This window comes from Herpailurus yagouaroundi, unplaced genomic scaffold (genome assembly GCF_014898765.1).
Source record: "Herpailurus yagouaroundi ecotype Mexico unplaced genomic scaffold, PumYag 100, whole genome shotgun sequence".
NCBI lineage: Eukaryota > Metazoa > Chordata > Mammalia > Carnivora > Felidae > Herpailurus > Herpailurus yagouaroundi.
In genome coordinates, this window is record NW_024412391.1 from 65,256,141 (window position 1) to 65,279,425 (window position 23,285).

General features: G+C 37.3%; 1 protein-coding gene across 3 annotated transcripts in view; it reads right to left on the reverse strand.

The window, feature by feature from the left end:
* Nucleotides 1-23,285, reverse strand: part of ANKIB1 (ankyrin repeat and IBR domain containing 1) — a 156,107-nt gene that overhangs the window by 131,851 nt on the left and 971 nt on the right. The window contains exon 1 of one of the 3 annotated variants that reach the window (XM_040472702.1): nucleotides 21,102-21,120. The exons of the other annotated variants lie outside the window; for them this stretch is intronic. The gene's annotated coding sequence lies outside the window, so the exon portion shown is untranslated. Of the gene's footprint in view, nucleotides 1-21,101; nucleotides 21,121-23,285 lie in introns of those variants that run through there. 3 annotated transcript variants of the gene reach the window in all.

Genomic DNA, 23,285 nt, shown 5'->3' on the forward strand with positions numbered 1-23,285 from the left:
CTGCAATTTGATGGTGCCACTAACCAAACAGAATACAAGTGGAAGGATAGAATTGAGCAAGTAAACAAATTCGGTTTCCAGCTGTGATGAAATAGACGTTCTTTTTGTAGGCCATTTAGGTGGAGCTAGAGCAACAAGAAATTGGAAATTAAGATCCAGAGTTCAGAAGAGAATCTGAGGCTGAAATATTAGGTTTGGGAGTCAACAGTTGAGGCCACTGGAAGGTATGAAACTGAACAGAGTTGGCACAAAAACAGACACATAGACCAATGGAATAGAACAGAAACCCCAGAACTAGACCCACAAACGTATGGCCAACTCATCTTTGACAAAGCAGGAAAGAACATCCAATGGAAAAAAGACAGTCTCTTTAACAAATGGTGCTGGGAGAACTGGACAGCAACATGCAGAAGGTTGAAACTAGACCACTTTCTCACACCATTCACAAAAATAAACTCAAAATGGATCAAGGACCTGAATGTGAGACAGGAAACCATCAAAACCTTAGAGGAGAAAGGAAAAGACCTCTCTGACCTCAGCCGTAGCAATCTCTTACTCGACACATCCCCAAAGGCAAGGGAATTAAAAGCAAAAGTGAATTACTGGGACCTTATGAAGATAAAAAGCTTCTGCACAGCAAAGGAAACAACCAACAAAACGAAAAGGCAACCAACGGAATGGGAAAAGATCTTTGCAAATGACATATCGGACAAAGGGCTAGTATCCAGAATCTATAAAGAGCTCACCAAACTCCACACCCGAAAAGCAAATAACCCAGTGAAGAAATGGGCAGAAAACATGAATAGACACTTCTCTAAAGAAGACATCCGGATGGCCAACAGGCACATGAAAAGATGTTCAGCGTCGCTCCTTATCAGGGAAATACAAATCAAAACCACACTCAGGTATCACCTCACGCCAGTCAGAGTGGCCAAAATGAACAAATCAGGAGACTATAGATGCTGGAGAGGATGTGGAGAAACGGGAACCCTCTTGCACTGTTGGTGGCAATGCAAATTGGTGCAGCCGCTCTGGAAAGCAGTGTGGAGGTTCCTCAGAAAATTAAAAATAGACCTACCCTATGACCCAGCAATAGCACTGCTAGGAATTTATCCAAGGGACACAGGAGTACTGATGCATAGGGGCACTTGTACCCCAATGTTCATAGCAGCACTCTCAACAATAGCCAAATTATGGAAAGAGCCTAAATGTCCATCAACTGATGAATGGATAAAGAAATTGTGGTTTATATACACTATGGAATACTACGTGGCGATGAGAAAAAATGAAATATGGCCTTTTGTCGCAACGTGGATGGAACTGGAGAGTGTGATGCTAAGTGAAATAAGCCATACAGAGAAAGACAGATACCATATGGTTTCACTCTTATGTGGATCCTGAGAAACTTAACAGGAACCCATGGGGGAGGAGAGGGTGGGTGATGGGTATTGAGGAGGGCACCTTTTGGGATGAGCACTGGGTGTTGTATGGAAACCAATTTGACAATAAATTTCATATATAAAAAATAAATAAATAAATAAATAAATAATTAAAAACCCTTGATATGCAAAGACAGCTGCTAAGAGACTGAAAACACAAACTGCAGAATGGGAAAAAATATTAACAAATCACCTATCCAACAAACAAAATGCCAAAGTGGAAGACTCTCAAAGGCATTCTGCTGAGTTTAAGAAGCCAGGCTAAAAGGATTACATACAGTATGACTCCATTTATACAACACTCTCGAAAAGACCAAACTATAGTTACGGGCAACAGATCAGTAACAGCCAGGGGCTATGGGTGAAAGAGGGTAAGACTATAAAGGGACAGGACAAAGGAGTTTTTTGGGGGTGACAGAACTGTTCTGCATCCTGATTATGATGGTGGTCACACCAATCTATATAACGTTAGAACTGTATACCCAAAAAAGTCAGTATTACTATAAAATTTAAAATTAAATGTAAAAGATTTCTTCTGTTCTCCAAATTATGGAAAAGTCATATGGACTTCTCTATTCTTTTTATTTGTTTGTTTCAGCCTCTATCATGGTACACATGTTCCTCAAATGTCTTTTTAGCTCACTATTCACAGTTAAGAGTGGAAATTGTAGTTAGGCAAGAAAGATAGTGGAATGCTTTCAGTTGTGGGAAAGGAAGAGATTACGATGCTGATTAACCAATATACTTTGGGCGATGCTGGCTAACTCCTTGGAAGTATCAATGAATCTAGTTGCCTTAGGTTTATGTAAAGTTAGAAATATTCTTGTCCATACTAGGACTACAGGATCCCATCAAATAAAATCTTGATAGGAAAAGAATTAAAAAAAAAAATCACATATTCAGCCATTCTTCACAAATTCAGATGCTGTTACTGAGCAATCACTATGTGTTGAGCAAAGCACAAAATAACAAAAGAACTTTTCTATGTGGTTAGCTCTACTTCCTTTCTCTTAAGGAGTAAATCACAATACAAAAACATTTGTTTTTCTATCTGGTTCTACTTCCCTTTTTTATATGAAAAATCATTCCAGGATCACAGATTTACCTGATGAAAGCCAAACTCTTCTATTGCTAAACAGCTATAGCCCTCAACCTAAGAAAACTAGTTTAGAATCTGGGGACATTTTATTATTTTCCTGTCCTTCAATGCTATCCTACTGATTCAATCTGAAAAACATGCTATTCTGAAAGAGATTTCAGAAGAAAGTGAAGCTATCTTACAGGCAATGGTATTGTATTTCAATTTTAAGATGAAAGATAACCATTTCCAATGTTCTTTGTGTTTAAAGTCAAACATTTTAAGAAAAGTCTGGCAAACACTGCGTGGTCCATTGCCAGGTCTGCAAAAGTTATCTTCTTGTGATGAATAATTTATACTTTGGAGTAATACCCTCTCCCAAATACCTTACTGCAAACTGGTAAAGAAAGAAGAAATGCAAGCTGAAAGGAAATACCTATAGTCCATTGTTTTTTTGTTTTGTTTTGTTTTGAAGTCAAAAGACACTAACAGTAAAGACAAATTCTAAAATAAGATTAAAACCTTTTAAAACATAATTGCTTCAGTTTTTAATTCACTGATTTTATAAAAGAGACTATCATACTCCTTTGAAGATAAAGGGTCAAGGAATGCTTTTCTCCATTATATTCCAATATATTTTTATCTCCCTAACAGCTGCTCCTTCCTTTTCTGGTAAAAGCAATCCAATTTTTCCGGAGAAACCCCCTTCCATCACAGTCAAGAAATGGTTTTGATGGGGCTGGCTCCACCAGGGGGTAGGGGTTAAGGCACAAATTTGGCTAATCGGTTTTCTATTCACCTAACCACAGCGATTGGTTCATGTCATCCAAACTGGACCACTGACTTAATTCTACGACTTTTGTTGGAGGAACCAAGAAAGAAGTGTTTCCTTTTAAACAAAAGACAGACATGTGTAAGTTGCCATGTTTTATATCATGTGTTCCCTGCATTACCACTGGCCCATAGCTACTTAGACTAAGGATGGACATCTGATCCAAAATGAACCTTTTAGGCAAGTTAGTCACCTATTACAAGGTTTAATTCCAGGGTTTTACCCCAAAAAAGGGGCTCTATACTGGATAGTGACTAACTTAACCAATCAAATTCTCTCTCAGAGAATCTGAAGGTATGAGAAAGAAAGAACATGAATGAACTGGGCATTCACACTTTATCATTTCTCCTCAATCCTCCACAGCCCTTCCCTCCTATACCTACCTTCTCAAGACCTACCCTTATTTCATGAACAGAGCAGACCACACAGAGAATTCCATGGTCTTCTCATAGCCAAGCTTATAAACCAACTTGCATTTGCATTCATTTTTCTCTTCTTAGAATGAAAGTGCATCCCTTTCAAAGCAAAGACAAATATGCTATGGATCCCTTCCTTTGCAAAAATGTTTCTTTCCTCTTCAGAAACTATGTCCTTTCATTTATTTACCTTATCCCATTCCTATGCCATCAGTTCCCTAGAATATAGAAAATGATCTAGGCCTAGATCACCTTTCAACAAGCAAACATGTTCTATTATTTTCCATCATTAAAAAATCTCCTTCTTTAAAGAATGTTCTTCTCAACAAACGCTTGGTCATCTGTATCCACATGGAAAAAAAAGAATCTTGAACCCTACCTACAGCTCTACACAAAAGTAAAATTCTATCTAAACTGGGGAAGGTAAAACCAACAATGCTTTTTCTTTCTTCTCTTTTCTTAGAGAGAGAGAGAGCATGCGCACAAGCATGCTCAGGGGAAAAAGGGGCGGGGGGGGGGGAGGGAGAGAGGGAGGGAGGGAGGAAGAGAGAGAGAGAGAGAGAGAGAGAGAGAGAGAGAGAATCTTAAGCAGGCTCCATGCTCAGCGCAGAGCCCAACAAAGGACTTGATCCCATTACCCTGGGATCATGACCTGAGCTAAAATCAAGAGTAGGACGCTCAACTAACTGAACCACCCAGGCATCCCATAATAATGCTTTCAAAAGAAAATATGGAGGCGCATCTTTATAACTGCAGGGTAAACAAAGATATCTTAAGACATTGTTAATGTTAATTTACTTCATGTCCAGAATGTCACTGTCTTTTCCTCTGTAATTGTTTCAAATCTCTTTATTTTTCAAAGATGTAACATATAATTAGATTTTCCTTCTGCCACAATTCTTTCCCTTCCTCTCTTTCAGAAAAACTACTTTGAGGGGCACCTAGGTGGCTCGGTCGGTTGAGTGTCCGACTTTGGCTCAGGTCATGGTTTCCAGTTCATGGGTTTGAGCCCCACGCTGGGCCCGCTTCTGTCAGTGCACAGCCCACTTTGGATCCTCTATCCGCCCCCCCCCTCAAAAATAAATACACATTAAAAAAAGAAAAAGAACAATCACTTTGAAGTTGGTTTTTTAAAACTGGAATAATCTTGTTATTTATCAGTAGGAGAACAGAAAAATAAATGGTGGTTAATCATGTAATAGAAAACTATGTAATAGCTCAAATATACCAAAAAGTCTACATGATCACTGTATAATGGAATGTTTTTTAACCAGGCAAAATGTAAACTTATAGTTAAATATAGTTTCCTATTTCTTTCCATTTCCCATAGAGAAGAGTGTCCATATTTTCCAAATCCAAAATTAAGAAACTTGAATAGAAAAATATACAGCCCAAATGTAATAATTGATATCATAGTTGTCCTGGACTTTCTGGAAGGTGGTGTTTCATGTACCCATAAGCAACAGTGTACTCTGAACATCAAAGTAAGCAATGTATATTTACCTACCTACCTACCTACACATTATATTGCCTATAATAGTTATCATCAGCTAGACTCAATTCACCATACTTAGGTGTTTCAGCAGCCTTTTACACTAACTTCTAAACAAAAGTATGAAACTTGAAAAAGACGTTGACAGTAACACTTTCCCCCATTCCTAATGATTTCCTCCATTTGCAAGGAGCCCAAATGGTATAATATTCTTGACCCTTATCTACCTCAGGGATTTTAGCATATCTGGAGAGGAAAAAAAAACTGGATATGCTTACTGTTTTGACCTCTCAACTAGTCCAGAGCTCAGGGGAGGAATAGAAGCCCTTGCAAATTTAACAAAATACTAAGTTTCTTAAAACATCTTTTAAGGAAGCTGAGAAACATAAGCTTTGGTCCTTTTAACAAAGTATCATTGATTCTCATGAAAATGAAACTTCCAAAAATGACTGCAAAAATGCACTATATAAACATAAAAACTATAAAAAGTGAAATGCCAATCAACTGATTTTGTTCTTTAAAGAAATGCAATTTACAGGTTTACTATTATAGTAAATTTCAGATAATGTTGTCAATGGAAATATTCAACAACAGTTTGAATAATACATGTGCAGAATCTGGGGTGCCTGGGTGGCTCAGTTGGTTGGGTGTCCGACTTCAGCTCAGGTCACGATCTCACAGTTCGTGAGTTCAAGCCCAGGCTCTGTGTGGAGCCTGTTTTGGATTCTGTGTCTCCCTCTCTCTGCCCCTCCCCTGTTCATGCTCTCTGTCTCAAGAATAAACATTAAAATATATATATATATATATATATATATGTATATATTTGAAATAAAAAAAAAAAAAAAAGCCAGAAGGCTGTAACTATAACAAGATCTCATGAAGCGGCGCCTGGATGGCTCAGCTGGTTGAGCACCGACTTTGGCTCAGGTCATGATCTCATAGTTCATGAGTTCAAGGCCCACATTGAGCTTGCTGCTGTAAGTGTAGAGGCCTGCTTCTGATTCTGTCACTCCCTCTCTGCCCCCACCTGCTTGCACATTCTTTCTCAAAAATAAATAAAAAACATTAAAAATAAATCTAAAAAAAAAAAAAATCTAAAAAAAAAACTCATGGGAAAAAAACTTGTCCTATGCTTTATGTTCCTTGTGCCATTTAATATGCACAACAATTCCACCACCGACATTTTACAGTAAAGAAACACAAACTTTGGGAGTTAAATTATTTTGGAATGGCCTTATGGTATAAACAGAAAATTCTGCAAACTGCAGTATTAATCCTAGCTGTAACATTTACTAGCGTACAAGCCACTTAAAAGTTTTGAGACTTTTTCCTAATATGTAAAAGTAAATAATTAAGCCTCTGTTGCTGGGCAATTATAAAATAGGGTAACGAAATATATAAAATACATTCAATATTTGCCAAATAGTAGGTAATCAATATAATGTAGTCATCGTCACTGTTATTAGTAACTTGCCTAGAATCACATAGCTGTATCTAGTTCCAAAAACCTTTTTCCTTCTTTTAAAAATAATTAATAAAAAGGGTGCCTGGGTAGCTCAGTGTTTAAGCATTTGATTCTTGAATTCGGCTCAGGTCATGATCCCAGGGTCATGGTATTGAGCTCCATGCGGGGCTTCATGTTGAGCACGTAGCCTGCTTGAGATTCTCTCTCTTTCTCCCTCCCCTGCTGCTCACATGCTCTCTAAAAGTCATGTTTAAAAATAAAATAAGAACACTTAATAAGGTTATACAGAGTATAAAATTGGAACGTATATAGAAAAATATAAAGAATAAAATAAAAAGATCACTATAATCCTCAAACCCTATAATAATGACTATTAACACATTGGCATGTCTTTTATATAGAGAGAGCCTTCTTTTTTTTTTTTAATATATGAAATTTATTGTCAAATTGGTTTCCATACAACACCCAGTGAGAGAGCCTTCTTTTAAGTGAAGAACTGGATTGTGCTGTATAATGAAGTTGCAATTTTTTTCTTTTATATTTAGGTTTTACCATTAGTCTCCTCTCTATAACTTTACATTAAGCAGGTTCTAACGTATCCACTATAATAAGAAAACTTATGTGTATCTTTGAACCTATGCTTTTTTTCCCCCAAAGAATGTCTTAAGCCAAGTAGCAATATCTGTTTTTAGAAAAGCTCCAGCGACTACATGTTAACATTCAAGTATTGGTTTGCATCTGAAAGAATTCATTTATACTTTATATATTTTTACTACTGATAGTGAATCTTAGCATTAAGATTCTATCACATTCTATTGCCATAGCAATGAAATATAATTAAGGCTAAGGGCTTCCTCATGTTTGTTCCTGCTGTCCAAATCACAGCCCCAGTCTGAGACTGGAAACTCTCCAACATCAGAAAATAAGAAACTGAGTCCTATGTATTTGACTTAATGTTTTCTAATTCATTTTATATTCCACATATCTTAATGAAATAATGAAGGACATAAGAATATAACAGTCTTTAACACCTAAAAGAATTTAACACCTAAAAAAGACATGAATAATTGAGATTTGAGCCATGCTTTCCTGCATCCTGAAGAAATGGAAAACTGAATGAACATAAGTGCTTCAATGACCCTTTCAGACTGAAAAGTTAGAGGACATGATTCAAAACATGACCTGATAATAAGGCACAATACCTGAAATGAAAAATCTAACATGTATGACCTCCATAGCAGGTACATAAAATTCAAGTCTTTTTGGGGCGCCTGGGTGGCACAGTCGGTTAAGCGTCCGACTTCAGCCAGGTCACAATCTCGCGGTCTGTGAGTTCGAGCCCCGCGTCAGGCTCTGGGCTGATGGCTCAGAGCCTGGAGCCTGTTTCCGATTCTGTGTCTCCCTCTCTCTCTGCCCCTCCCCCGTTCATGCTCTGTCTCTCTCTGTCCCAAAAATAAATAAACGTTGAAAAAAAAAATTTTTTTTTAAAAATTCAAGTCTTTTTGAGCCACGAGAAAATGAGTAAGAGAACGAAGTATGTCTGTGGGACCTAACAGATCCAATAGTGATTAAGCACTGGCTACACAAACAACATTAAGACCTACAAAACTCTCTCAAAAATCAAAAAAGGACCAAGTATTCTCAATCCAGATTTACAAGGGAACAGGTATTGACCTTTCTTAAATAATACGAAAGAAGCTATGGTATACAGTTATAAATCATGATAGTCATGTAAAAGCAAGATGCATACCAAAATACCACTATGACTGTTAAGAAACACCATATCCAAGAACAATGAATAATTCATATACTTTACAAAGGATTAAAGAATGCTTAATTATTTCCCAAGATAATACATGAATTTAGGAACTACAATTTATGCAAATTGTATGTTGCAATAAAAAACAAACAGTAATTTCAAATTGAACAAGAGAAGCATAGGATATGTCATTTTTAGAAATGGGACAAGCCGAATAATAAGTATTGGAAGTCAATGATTGGTAGTCTATGCTAGAAGTACATGATTATCAGGTGCATTTTTCAAAGGAAAGGCATACTCCTCAGGCAGATAAAATCGTAATTCATGCCACAGATATTTACTGAGCACCTACCATTTGCCAGACAAGTAGGGAAATACAACAAAACAAAATAAACTAAAATCCCTGTCCCCATGGAGTTTACAACATATTCGTGTAAGATGTTATTTTAATAACAACAACAACAATAACAACAACAACAACAACAACAACAAAGCCAAGAAGGGGATGGGGTTTTGGGATGCTGTGATTATTCAAAGGACGATTAGGGAATGTAACATTTGAGTAAAATAGGTAATATTTTATTAATTCCAATTATAATATTCCAGGCAGAGGAAACAGGCAGTGAAAGGAGCGTGCTCAATACATTCAAGGAACAGAAAAGAGGCCAGTATTATTGTAGTGTACACTGAGGAAGAAAGGAGTAGGATATGAAGTCAAGAAAAGTAATAGGGCAGACAGACTTTTGAGGGTCTTAAAGGGTCATCGTAAACTGCTAAGTAAAAAGAAAAAAGAAAAGAAAAACCACTAGAGGGTTTTTAGGAGAAGAATGAAAGACTTAGATTTAACAGGATCACCCTGGCTGGCTATCTACAAGACTAAGGGGAGAGGCAGCAATGCTAGAAGCAGGGAGACTACTTAGGAAGTAGCTGCAGTAATCCAAGTAAAAGTTGATGGTAGCTTGGACCTGGGAGGTAGCAGTGGAGGTGGTGTGAATATTTGATCAGATTTTGGATGTACTCTGAAGGTAAGGATGGAATTTGCTGACAGATGGGAAGTAGGAGTGAGGGAGAAGAGGAAGATAAGAATGACTCCACGGTTCTTGGCCTGAACACCTAGAAGGCTGGAATTACCACTACTGAGAAGGGATGATTGCAGGAGGTGAAAATGTGAGTGGGAAGGTGGGGAATCTGCTTAAAATTGAGCATACTACATTTGAGAGGCCTACAAGATGTCAGGTAGGCAAGAGGATATACAAATGTGAACCTCAGGAGAGAGGTCTGGGCTAAAGACACAGTTTGGAAGTTAACAATGCATAGATTGTATACTATTTGTGTAAGTAATTTAATATTAAATATAAACCCACTGACATTTTCTATACATATTTTCCCAACTTTAAAATACTGAGATTTTTCTCCTGCCAATCTAATAGAAACTAATGACTTATAAGTTATTTAGTATATACATGTTAAAAATGATTCAAAAATAGAAGCCAGAAATCCAATTAGGGAGAAAACAAACAACATCAAGGAGTAACAGGTATGAAAAAGGAAGGTAGTGAAAGGAATCATTCAGACCTTTAGGCTATATGACTTTTAGCTTATGCATTGGCACACTATTATGGTACATACTCTATTTAAAACTGGTCCTTGACATGTGGTTGATATGACCTAGGTTTTAGGGCACAAAATTCCAAATGAAGAGAGGTCTCTTTAAATCATATTCTAAATAGCAGGTGGATAAGAGAAGTTCCTAAGTAAATGGACTTGAAACCTGTTTTTTCCCACTCCGATCCTTCCTGCACCTATTAATCTTATGTCCATACAGCTATGTGTTTACCTTCTCTTATAAGGTAAGATTTGGAATTATAGTAAATTTCCTTCATTTTATCTATCCCATCTGAGTTCCTCATCTAAAGAACTTTGGAGACAGGGCGCCTGTGTGGCTTTGTTGGTTAAGCGTCCGACTCCTGATTTTGACTCAGGTCATGTTCATGGTTCATTGAGTTCGAGCCCCATGTTGGGCTTTGTGCCTGCTCGGGAGTCTGTGTCTTCCTCTCTCTCTGCCCCTCCCTGCTCTCTCTTTCTCTCTCAAAAATAAATAAACATTAAAAAAATAAAGAGCTCTGGACACAGAAAAATGATTTGAGGGAACAGTTTTTAAAATTCTTCCACTGCTTCTATACAACTAGTACTATTTTAAGGGCCTAAGAGAGACATAAATTAATTTCATACAATAGATGCCAGGAACATCAGCAGCCCCTGAGACATTACTGGAAGTGAAAACTCTCAGGTTCCACCCCAAATTGACTGAATCAGAAACTTTGGGGGTGGGGCCAGCGATCTGTGTGTGCATTAACAAACCCTCCCAGTGATCCCAAAACATTTTAAACTTTGTGAACTTCTAGCTCAGAACATTAGGGATCAACTCTCTCAATGAATATCAATTGAAAAGGCTGCTAGGCTATAATCCTTGAGCATAAGAATCTTACTACTTTGCACTTTCACTGCATGAATCTGGCATTTAAGCCACATTCAAAGATTGTGAATAGTTAAAAAATCAGAAGTAACACCTCCCTCTGAATTTGTTTTTCTCCATCCTAGGATACCAAGTTCTCAGTACAACTTCTATCTTTCCTTCCTAGTCCTCCTTACTCTATAGAAAAGGTAATTTTTTTTCAATCAGAATATCATTTTTTTTTTTTCAAAAAAATTTTTTTTTCAACGTTTATTTATTTTTGGGACAGAGAGAGACAGAGCATGAACGGGGAAGGGGCAGAGAGAGAGGGAGACACAGAATCGGAAACAGGCTCCAGGCTCTGAGCCATCAGCCCAGAGCCTGACGCGGGGCTCGAACTCACGGACCGCGAGATCGTGACCTGGCTGAAGTCGGACGCTTAACCGACTGCGCCACCCAGGCGCCCCCAGAATATCATTTTAAAGTAATTCTGTGGATGTCATGTCAAGTCACATTTCAGAGCAAGAAATACTCTAAGATTACAGTTGACCCTTAAGCAACATGGAAGTTGGGGTGCTGACCCTACAGTCAAAAATCCACATATAACTTTTGACTCCCCCAAAACATAACTACTAATAACCTTCTGTTGACTGAAAGCCTCAATATAAAGTTGATTAACACATATTTTTAAAAATAATATATTTTTTAAGTGTTTATTTTTTTTTTGAGAGAGAGAGCAGGGGAGGGGCAAAGAGAGACGGGGGGACACAGGATCTGAAGCAGGCTTTGCGCTGACAGCAGAGAGCCCAAAAGCGAGGCTTGAACTCACGAACCGTGAGATCATGACCTGAGCTGAAGTCCAATGCTTAACAGACTGAGCCACCCAGGCACCCTGATTAACACATATTTCATACATTATGTGTATTATATAATGTATTCTTGCCATACAGTAAGCTAGAGAAAAGAGAATGCTATTAAGAAAATCATAAGAAAAACACATTTATAGAACTTTACTGTATTTATCCCAAAAATCCACATATAAGTGGGCCTGTGTTCAGATCCATGTTATTCAAGTATCAACTGTATTTATCCAAGTGTATCAACTTACAAGTAAGAAAATTGGGGCCTACAGACATTACATGGCAAGTACATCCTAACAGAGGTGGACAGACACCAAAGGATAAAATTATCGTCTCCAGTCATCTCTACCTGGACTGAGTCAAAATAGCTCCTCTAACAGATTTAAATAAAGTAAGGCATTAGAAAGACTGAAAGAAATGCAAGATAATCTTTACTTTTCCAACTGTTCTCTGGAAATACAAATAAATACATCATCAAAAACCATCATTGATGGGGCACCTGGCTGATTAAGCTGGTTAAGCATCCAACTCTTGGGTTTTGGCTCAGGTCATGATCTCAAGGTTTGTGAATTCCAGCCCTGAATCGGGCTCCATGCTGACAGCGACAGCAAGGGCCTGCTTGGGATTTTTCTACTCCCCTTCCCTCTTTGCCCCTCCCGGCTTGCGCACATTGCTCTCTCTCTCAAAATAAATAAATAAACTTGAAACAAAGAAACCCATCACTGCTTTATTTCCTTGCAATAGTGATGCCTTTTTCTCATTTTGTGCTCTATATACTAACTGGAGAAAACGACCCTTAACATTAATAGGAACACTCTGCAGCTATCTAGTGAGGTGGCATGCCGCACGCACCAGAATCTTGTCCTCCACTGTCCTATCAGTTCAATACTAAATTTCCCAGAAATGAATCTCAAGACTGTTTACAGCAACTATTTCATTCAGGTAATGTGGCAATTTTTCTGACCAACACTTACCTTCCTGGTTATACCCCATTCAACACAGAAGACTGCCTGGAGAAAACTAGAGTGTAGCTCCTTTGATACTCTGTGCCCCAAGCTGAAAACGATTTTTTAAATTTATTTTAAAAACTTTGTTTAAGAGATGAAACAGATGAACATAAGGGAAAAGAAACAAAAATAATATAAAAACAAGAAGGGGGACAAAACATAAGAGACTCTTAATATGGAGAACAAACAGAGGGTTACTGGAGGGGTTGTGGGAGAGGGGATGGGCTAAACGGGTAAGGGGCACTAAGGAATCTACTCCTGAAATCATTGTTGCACCATATGCTAATTTGGATGTAGATTTAAAAAAAATAAAATTTAAATAAAATTAAAAAAAAATTTGTTTAAAGTTTTATTTATTTATTTTGAGATACACAGAGAGTGCATGAACTGGGGAAGGGCAGAGAGAGGGAGAGAGAGAATCCTAAACAGGCTCTGCACTGCCATTGAGGAGCCTGACGGCGGGGCTGTAACTCACAAACTATGAGATCATGACCTGAGCCGAAATCAATAGATGGACCCTTAACCAACTGGGCCACCCAGGCGCCCCAAGCTGAAAACCATTTTAATTGTACTCTAATCTTATTTCACAAGGGTTCTGCGGTAACTTACAAGCAACATTCTGATAAATAAGTTAAGGGGAAATAAGTGTTGTGGAAGGTAGCACAGTCTTCCACGTGGAAAGAATATGAGCTTTGGAGCCATGAAGATCTACTGGGTTCACGTTTTATTTCTAGTCCTTAGTTGCCCTCATTTTAAAGGACAGAAGCCATAATATTAGTATTCTGCCTTACATTGTTGATATATTTAAGTTTTTAGTTATTTTAAAATATAAACATCTTGAGAACAGGAAGTACATTTTATATATCTCTGTATCACTCACATCATATCCACATAAGTGTTCAACAGATATTTAACTAATATGGAATAGATTTTATTATTATTTTTTATAGTAAGCTCACTGCCCAACATGGGGCTCAAACTCACGACGCTGAGAATTACATGTTCTACTGATGGAGCCAGCCAGATAGCCCTAATATGGAATAGATTTTAATATATCAGATAAAACTCCTAATAAGTGCCCTTGCTTCCAGATTCCACTCCCTAAAGCACCCTCCCCCTTAACTACAACTAGCTTACCTTTATCAAAAGACAAATCTGATTTTGTCCAATTCCATTTTAAAACTTTCCCAAGGCTCATAGCCTTTAAGGAATTAAGGGAAAGTCTCTGCCCAAAACAGAATTTATCTCATCCTACCCTATCTCTTATAACTCAGGCCCACTTCTGAATTACTGAAGCTCCTGGAATGTTCTTCCCATGACCCTAACATGCTCCTCTTTAATAGGCTAACTTCTACCAGTCATTCAGGTCTCAAAAGCCACAGTTCCTCAACTCTTAACTAACATAGTTAGATGTCCTGCCTCCCTAAATTGATAATACACCCAACTTACCATCTAATACTGAATATGTACTAGAAATGTATCTACTATCTACTATCTAGTATCTACTAATACTAGAAACGTTTATTCTGCTTCTCCAATTATCTGTAAACTTTTTGGGGACAAGGGTCCCACTGTACTGAATTTTATATGCACTATCATAGTTACTGACACATAAAACACCTTTAATTAATATTATTTATTGAACATAATGATAAAGTCCAATATTCTCAAAATCATTAGTTTCCAATTTGATAATATAATCATGTTTATTTCCCTGTCTGTCTATAAATAATTTTGGGGGGAAAAAACCATAGCTGCCTAGTAGGTTAAAGAAAAAGATTCTGGTGCCTTATTCTGTACATACATTTATTATGACACAGAAGACAAAATGAGCATTATTACTTTCAAAGAACAGAGAAAATATTTCACAAGAACTTGTTATTATCAGGGGACCTGCTTTGTGCTGGCCTCATCCCCAGAAATTATAGTCACCAAACTGGATTTGATCCTCAGTAAAAATAAGCAGAGCAATGAATGATAAGAGAAGAAACACAAAAAAGTTGCTTCCCAGCCTGGAATGCCATCCTGGGACCAAAAGTTGACATGCACCTGCTACAGATGACTGAACCAGAAAGACAAATGAGCCTGAATTCCTGATAGCATTATGGAACCACCATAACAGCTCTGGACGGCCTGTTTCTAATTTCTCATTACTTAAGGAAAATGATACCCCTAATTTATTTATAACACTCTTTTTATAAGATTTTTAGAGCAACTGAACATGATTCTTAATTGATAGGTAAGACAATATAAAGTTAGGAGAAAATTTAATTTAGGAAAAAGCTTAAATTACCTAGGATAGGAGAGAGATAGTCTCAAGACAGGAACAGCAGAAGCCATAGAGGAAAAAGACAGACACCAATGATTATATGAAATACAAAAAAACAAATGTATGGCAAATGATGCCATAAACTAAGACTAAAAACAAAAGACAGACTGACAAAACATATTTGCAAACAAAGCTAAAGGATTACATTCATAACATATCAAAGAAAACAAAAAAATTGGTAAGAAAAAAATCCAATAGGAAAAAATGAGTAAAGATATGAATAAGGAATTCATAGAACTGAAAAATCAGAAGGACTGACAAATAGAACAAAGGATGGTCAGCTTCACAAATAGTTAATCAAATACAGAATTAAGTACCACAAGAAACTTTTTTTTTTTTTACTAATTTTATTGCCAAAAACAAAAATCAGCAATGTTTAGTTTGTAGGGGAAATACTCTCAGTCATTAATGATGGCAATAAGAACTGCATCAACATTACTGAAAAATAATCTGACTTTCCTTTTCTCTCTCTCTCTTTCCCTCCCTTCCTGTTCCTTCCTTTCTTTCTTTCTTGTTTATTTATTTAAGCAATCTCTACACCCAACATGGGGCTTGAACTTACAATCCCAAGATCAAGAGCTACATGCTCTACTGACTACACCAGTCAGGCACCCTTGGCATTATTTGTTAAAATTAAAATGACACGTACTAGGTATAAGATACTCACTGCAATACTGTTCATAATAGAAGACTAGAGACAACCTAGATGTCCAAAATGAACACAGATATGGTTTCAGACATCTATTACTACACCTTAAACTTAATGCCTCAAAACAATTATGTTTTATCTCACAATTATGTAGTTTGGCTGGGCAGTTTTTTGTTGTTGTTGTTTTTTTTTTTTTTTTTTTTGCTGGTTTCACCTCTGGGTCTTCTGTGGGTTCTTCTCTGAGTGCATTCAGCTAAACTGTCAGCTGAGCAAGCAGATCCAAGAGAGTCCACTTTCATGTTTGCTGGTAATGCTGTCCACTAGGGAGTCTAGGTTCTCTTCCAAGAGTCCTCTCATCCTCCTGTAGGCTAGCCCAGCTTCCTTATATGGCAGCTGCAGGAAATCATCTCTTGAAGGCCTCCTAAGAACTAAGCTCCAGCTCTTACACATCACTTCCACCATATTCATCGTTCAAAGCAAATCACAAGGTCAGCAAGACTCAAGAGATGGAGAAACAGATTCTGCTTCCAGACAGGAGAAGCAGCAAAGCCACAATGCAAAGGGGAATGCATGCCAGGATGGAAGGAATTTATGGTCATTAATCATTGTGCCATAGGTAGGTAGGGGTGTGTGTGTGTGTGTGTGTGTGTGTGTGAGTGTGCGTGCGTGCGCGTGTGTGTCTGGATGTACACACACACAATGGAATACCATATAATAGTTAAAAACAAAGTATAGAACATTTAATATAGTATGTTATCATTTCTTTTTTTTTTTTTTTAATTTTTTTTTTTTTCAACGTTTATTTATTTTTGGGACAGAGAGAGACAGAGCATGAACGGGGGAGGGGCAGAGAGAGAGGGAGACACAGAATCAGAAACAGGCTCCAGGCTCTGAGCCATCAGCCCAGAGCCCGACGCGGGGCTCGAACCCACGGACCGCAAGATCGTGACCTGGCTGAAGTCGGACGCTTAACCGACTGTGCCACCCAGGCGCCCCAGTATGTTATCATTTCTATGTGGGAAAACTATATATATATATTTCATGATATATATGTATGTTCAGATATCCTGGAAATATACTTAAAAATTAACAAATGAAAAACTGGGCCATGCAAAGTAGTCTGCATGCTGCCTGAAGATAAAGGGCACTGAGGGCATGTTAGGAAGGCCAGCAGAGGTGTGAGTCAACAGGCTGGAGGCAAGGATAAAATGGGTGTTGTATGGAGACATGGAGCTGCACAGAATTGTGGGCCCAGTTAGTGGTTGCAGATCCACGAAAAAAGCACAGGCCAGCAGGCCCAGTGGTCAATGATGGAGGGTGGTAGAAGATGATCTACATGGCAGGGAGAATGGTAACATACTGAGCAAGTCAAACAACTGGGCAAATGATAACTATATTGAAGCTAATGTGAAGCCAAGTTTCTTACTGCCAGAGAAGACATGTATTTATTTATTTACTTATTTTTTTAACATTTATTCATTTTTGAAAAGCAGAGAGAGAGAGCGCGAATGGGGGAGGGGCAGAGAGAGAAGGAGACACAGAAACAGAAGCAGGCTCCAGGCTCTGAGCTGCCAGCACAGAGCCCGACGCGGGGCTCGAACTCACGGACCATGAGATCATGACCTGAGCCGAAGTCAGCCGCTTAACCAACTGAGCCACCCAGGCGCCCCGAGAAGGCATTTATAAACATGGAAAGAAAGAAGGTGTGAAAAAATCCTGGAGTATTAGACTGGAATTGGAAGTACAGGGACGAACTTATGGTTTTATAAAATATACACCTAGATACAGAAAAAATTATGGATATATATGTGTGTATTACATATGTGTGCATGTATGCAAACCATACTTGCGTAGTCACACATTTCCTAGTACCTATAAGTAATGACACCCCAGAAAGCAAGAGCACACTAAGCCCCTAAATCTTTTTTTTTTTAATTTTCTTTAATGTTTTTATTTATTTTTGAGACAGAGAGAGACAGAGTATGAGCAGGGGAGGGGCAGAGAGAGAGGGAGACACAGAATTCGAAGCAGGCTCCAGGCTCTGAGCTGTCAGCACAGAGCCTGAAACGGGGCTCGAACTCACGGACTGTGAGATCATGACCTGAGCTGAAGTCAGACGCTTAACCGACTGAGCCACCCACGTGCCCCTAAGCCCCTAAATCTTTGTTTTTAAATACCATCTTTTACAAAAACAAACAACAATGACAAAGACCAAACAGGGCTCCTTGGAGATATGGCTGATTCCAGGGCTAGACCAGGCAAAGTACAGAATGAACAAGGAACAGCATGTTCTGCCAGAAATGCAGAATGAATGAGATGGGAGAATGATAAATAGGCAAATAAGCCAGCTTGAAGGGGCTCCCATGGGTTAAGTCAGGAATAATTTAAACAGCAAAGTAAGCAATAATAGTAACAAATCACAACAAATTAAATAAAATTGAAATCCATGAGTCCTTACTGATTTAATACACAAATGGGGGAGAAAGGAACGTTCCACCTTACAAAAAAATACCAACTAATACAAGTAGAAGGAATAATAGAAATAGAGGAATTTCATTTGGCAATCATCATGTAAGTGGTTAATTAAGGTGAGAGCCTTCACTGATACCCACATTAAGGCTAGTAGTACAGATGTCTGATGAGAAACAAGATGCTGGCATAATTTTGGAATACCTCTCCACAAATACTGATCAAATGCAAAAGGATTTCAATATGATCAAGGTTTTAATCACCAACAGTGGCAAGGTTTGACATCATATGCCTCTGGATGCAATGCACTAAGAAGGGGACAGACCTATTTCTGTGGTATTCCTGGCCAGGAATGCATGAACTGATTGGAGTCATGAGGAAATATTACACGAACCTAGGCTGAGGGTCATACAGAATGTAGGGCCTGTGCTTCCTAAAACTGTCAAGGACAGGAAAGACAGGGAAAAATGAGGCTGAAGAAGTCTGAAGAAACATGACAACTAAATGTAAAATGTATTCCTGAACAGAATCCTGGACCAGAAAAAAATGAGATATTGCTCGGATTGCCAATGAAATATAAATTGGTTCTTTGCACTAGATGATAGTGTTGTACCAATGCTTATTTTCTGGTTTAGAGGGTTATATGTTGGTTATATAACAGAGTAACTTGTTTTTGAAAAATAGACACTATAGTGTTTACAGGTACTGGGACACCATATCTGCTGCTTGCTCCAAAATGTTTAGAAAAAGACTAATACCGGATAAATATATATATATATATTTTTTTTTTTTTACACACATATATACACACGTATGTAGCATTATGTATGGAAACAGAGGACTGGCAATAAAAGAAATGCAGTAAAATATTAACAATGGTGAAATCTGAGGGAAGGGAATACAGGAGTTCTTTGCTATCTTCTGGCATCTTTCTGCAAGTCAGAGAAAGTTACCTTTTCTGTAAATCACTTTTTTCTGCCAGAGGCCAGAAAACAGAATAAAAACCCTGGCCTAATATGTTTATTTACATACTTTCCTTTATAATACTCTGAGGGGATAGGTTAAGAAGGAGGACAATGTTTTTAGGCTTATTTGGAAAAGAGCATCATTGAGTTTTTAAATGAAGTTTCCTCTCTTCGTGGATTTTCAACAGGCATTTTACAGTTCAATGAGGAAAGGAATCTTGACTTACTCATCTTTATGGTCCTAACACCTAATGCATTTATAATTTAGTCACTATTATATACTGGAACAGGAATTCTCAACATTGTTCTAATCAGAAAACAGTGACCTGAGTAACAAGAATTCTGCTACACAGAAAGGGAAAAACTGTCTGTCAAGTGAAAATACGTCTGAGAACAGGAAAACAGCAAGGATTATCTTTCTTAGGAACTTGAAGGAGGATTATCTGCTCTATAGTCCTAAAAACAGAAGAATGTGTAACCAGTAGCAAAGGCCTTAACTTAAAGAATGGCAAACTGTTGGGAGTTTATGGTAAAAAACCAAACCAAACATACAAACAAAAACAGAATAAAATATTTAGAATAGAAGTGAGGTTTTTGGAGAAAACAATGGACAGTGGAAGATCATCTTTAAAAAAAAAAAAATGTGAGGGTGGGATGTGTGGGTGGCTCAGCTGATTAAGCATCTGACTTCAGCTCAGGTCATGATCTCATGGTTGATGAGTTTGAGCCCTGCATCAGGCTCTGTGCTGCCAGCACAGAAACTGCTTCAGATCCTCTACATCTCTCTCTCTCTCTCTGCCCCTCCCTGCTTGTGTGCACGCTCTTTCTCTCACAAAAATAAAAACATTAAAAAAAAAAAAACCCTTTTTTTTAATGTTAGGAAAGTCTTGGTGGCTCAGTAGGTTAAGCATCAGATTCTTGATTTCAGCTCAGGTCACACGGTCTCACAATTCAAGAGACTGAGCCCCGTGTCCCGTGTTGGGCTCTGCACTGACCATACAGAACTTGCTTGGTATTCTCTTTCTCCCTCTCTCTCTGGCCCATTTCTCATTTCTCAAAATAAATAAATAAACATTAAAAAAAAGTGAGACTTTGGAAAATGATTTGATAGAACTATATTAAATCATTAGGATAAACCATATATATTTAAAGATTTTTAAACCTGAAGGAATACATTTTCACTGAAATGTATTCAAACCTTCAAGACATCAGACAGTTGTCAAAGTTAAACTCAAAACTTAAAAAGCTGAATAGATTTCATATAGCTCAACATCCTATCTTTCCTGGAGAATTTTTTTGGTACATTTTATAAGCTGTTGTTCCCATTGCTAAACTAGAAGAAAAAACAAGTTATGTACCTGAAGATCTATAATACAATTAACCATAATGAACTTCCAAATTATCTTTTCGAAGGTTTCAATAACTACTGAAAATTATATTTATAGTACATAACTCATCTGCTTTAGAAAATAAAAGATATTAATACCTTATGAAATGAGAATTTTTCTATTCAAAGCATTAGAGAATTAAAAATTGCTATATCTATATGACAACTTCTTTTCCTGATGGAGGAATCTAGCATATTACAAGTAAAACAACATTCAGTATTACTATAAATCAGAATCTGTATGGTTTTTAAATGGAGATAAAACACTTCTTATGACTATTATACGAATTGAATGAAATTATGTATAAAAAGCATTTAGCATTGTGGCTAGTGTGAGTCAAGCACTCAGTAAATGGCATTAAATGTGTTTATTCTCATAGAAATGATGTGAAACAACCCTGAAATATGGTGAAGTGACTTCAAAACCTATTAGAGATGTCTATAAAGGCAGATGGATAGAATCTAGACTGACAAATTCGATAAGGAAAGGAATTCTTACTTAAACTTGTAGTCCCAGAATCTAACATAGTGCCTGGCACACATAGTAGGCATTCAATAAAGGTTTACTGACATGAAGTGAATATGAAAGGAAGTTATCTGTAAAAGAAAAAAAGAGGTAGCCTGAGATGGTCTGAAAAATAAGCTTACAGTCCAAGAATTACTATTCCCTAAGCAAGTCACTTTGAGAAAGTAAAGAAAATAGAGAAACATTTTTAGAACCATGCATAGACACTCCTCTGACTGGCCTTTTAAATAATAACAGAGTCACTCTCAAGTCTGTTTTGGCAAATGTGTCACATATGAAGTCTAATATTATAGAAAAGTATTTTTAGGGGCGCCTAGTTTGCTCAGTCGGTTGGGCAGCCGACTACAGCTCAGGTCATGAACTCACCGTCTGTGAGTTCAAGCCCCGCATTGGGCTCTATGCCGCGAGCTCAGAGCCTGGAGCCTGCTTCCAATTCTGTGTCTCCCTCTCTGCCCCTTCCCTGCTTGCTCTCTCTGTCTCCCTCACAAAAATAGTAAACATTAAAAAAATTTTTTTTAATAAAAATAAATAAAAAAAAGAAAAGTATTTTTAAATTTCATCTAAATAACTGTTGTATCCATCCTCAAAGAGTGAAAAAGCACCCAAGGCACTGAGGAATATTTTCTAAATTCCATTCAAGGAGAATCAGATAAGCTTAATTCAAGTTTTTCCATCTGTTTATACAGAAAAATTACCTCGGAACTTTTACTTACAAGTACATTGTAAATATACATATTTCACTTTCACAAGTTCATCTTGAAAATCAACTCTCAAAAATGAGCAGTGCTACCGGAATACAAAAGAGTAGCTAACGAACTTTTCTCCCTTGTCTCAGCAGCCACCTGTTAGAGCTCATCCTTATGGCACAATCTGCATGGTTTTGCAACATTTTCATACTGAAAACTCTAAATTCTCAGTGCAGCTGGCAAGGAGAAAAGTATAATACGAAAATACAGTCCTATCTTCCCCACTCTATTTCCAAAGATAATAGGGATCAATAGACTTTTTTTTTAAAAAAAGGCTTTTCTAAGTTATGGCCCATCACCTCACTTTTATTTGGAAACAGATCAATTTTATGCAAAGCAAATCACGTCTTTAATAATACACTCAGTGCTTGATTCTGAAACAAGCCAGTAAAGTAAACTTCTAGACAGACAGCTAGAGCTACATCTCCTGAGCCTACTTCAAACTAAAATCTGTGAACAATGTGAAGTTACAAATCAAATAATAATCCAAAATCAATTGCTGGAAGAAGGTTTTGAAAACAACAATAAAAATCATCATTAAACACATCTACCTTTCCTAACAAAATGACTATGTCTTCAGGAAAAAAAAAATGACAAAGCTACCAGTTTACATTACAGAACAGTTTACAGAATAGTAACAAGGAACCTGCAACATGCAGAGAAAAATTATTCTTAAATTATTATTTGCTTCCTGCAGTGCCCTGTAAAGTGTCAAAAGCATGAAGGCCACGGACAATATTACAATTATTTTTTAATCTAATTTCTGGAAAGTTCTGCAGTGGCAGTTTAGAAAGCAAACTAAATTTTGAAGAGAAAAAATGCTTAGCTGGAAATCTGGAAATAAACATTTCGTTTATTTTTTAACTAAGAAGCAGTAAGGTCATAGGGGCCAAAATGTGTAATATCTGTAGGTGGCTGATCCAAATCAGTAAAAATGGGTCTCTCTGGAATTAAGGACTTAAAATAATATCTTACCAATACAATCTGACATGATCTTTAAAAATCACTTTTTTTAATCACTGACAATGCAAAACTTTCCAATAGAAAATTTATTTCAACAAACACAAACACATACTTCATAAATTAAGAACTAAATGTAAATCCAAAACACTAAAAATTACTTAAAGACATGAAAAAACATATTTGAAACATCAGACTTTTGTTTTTACGTTCATTTCTTAGATCTACTAGCAAAGCTCTTCTGGAAAGGGTCTTCATTCCAATACAAGATTGTTTAATATGCAAATTCCGTGTGAATAGAACTTTTGAGACTAATTCTTAAAACCTCCTTAGGAGATGCTTAATTACAGCTGTAGTTCCAATCTCCTGCGACTCAAACAGTAATGCACAGAAAAGGGCCTATACACAGTTACGGTGAGGAATGAAGGTCCAGGAGAGACCCATCCTTTTG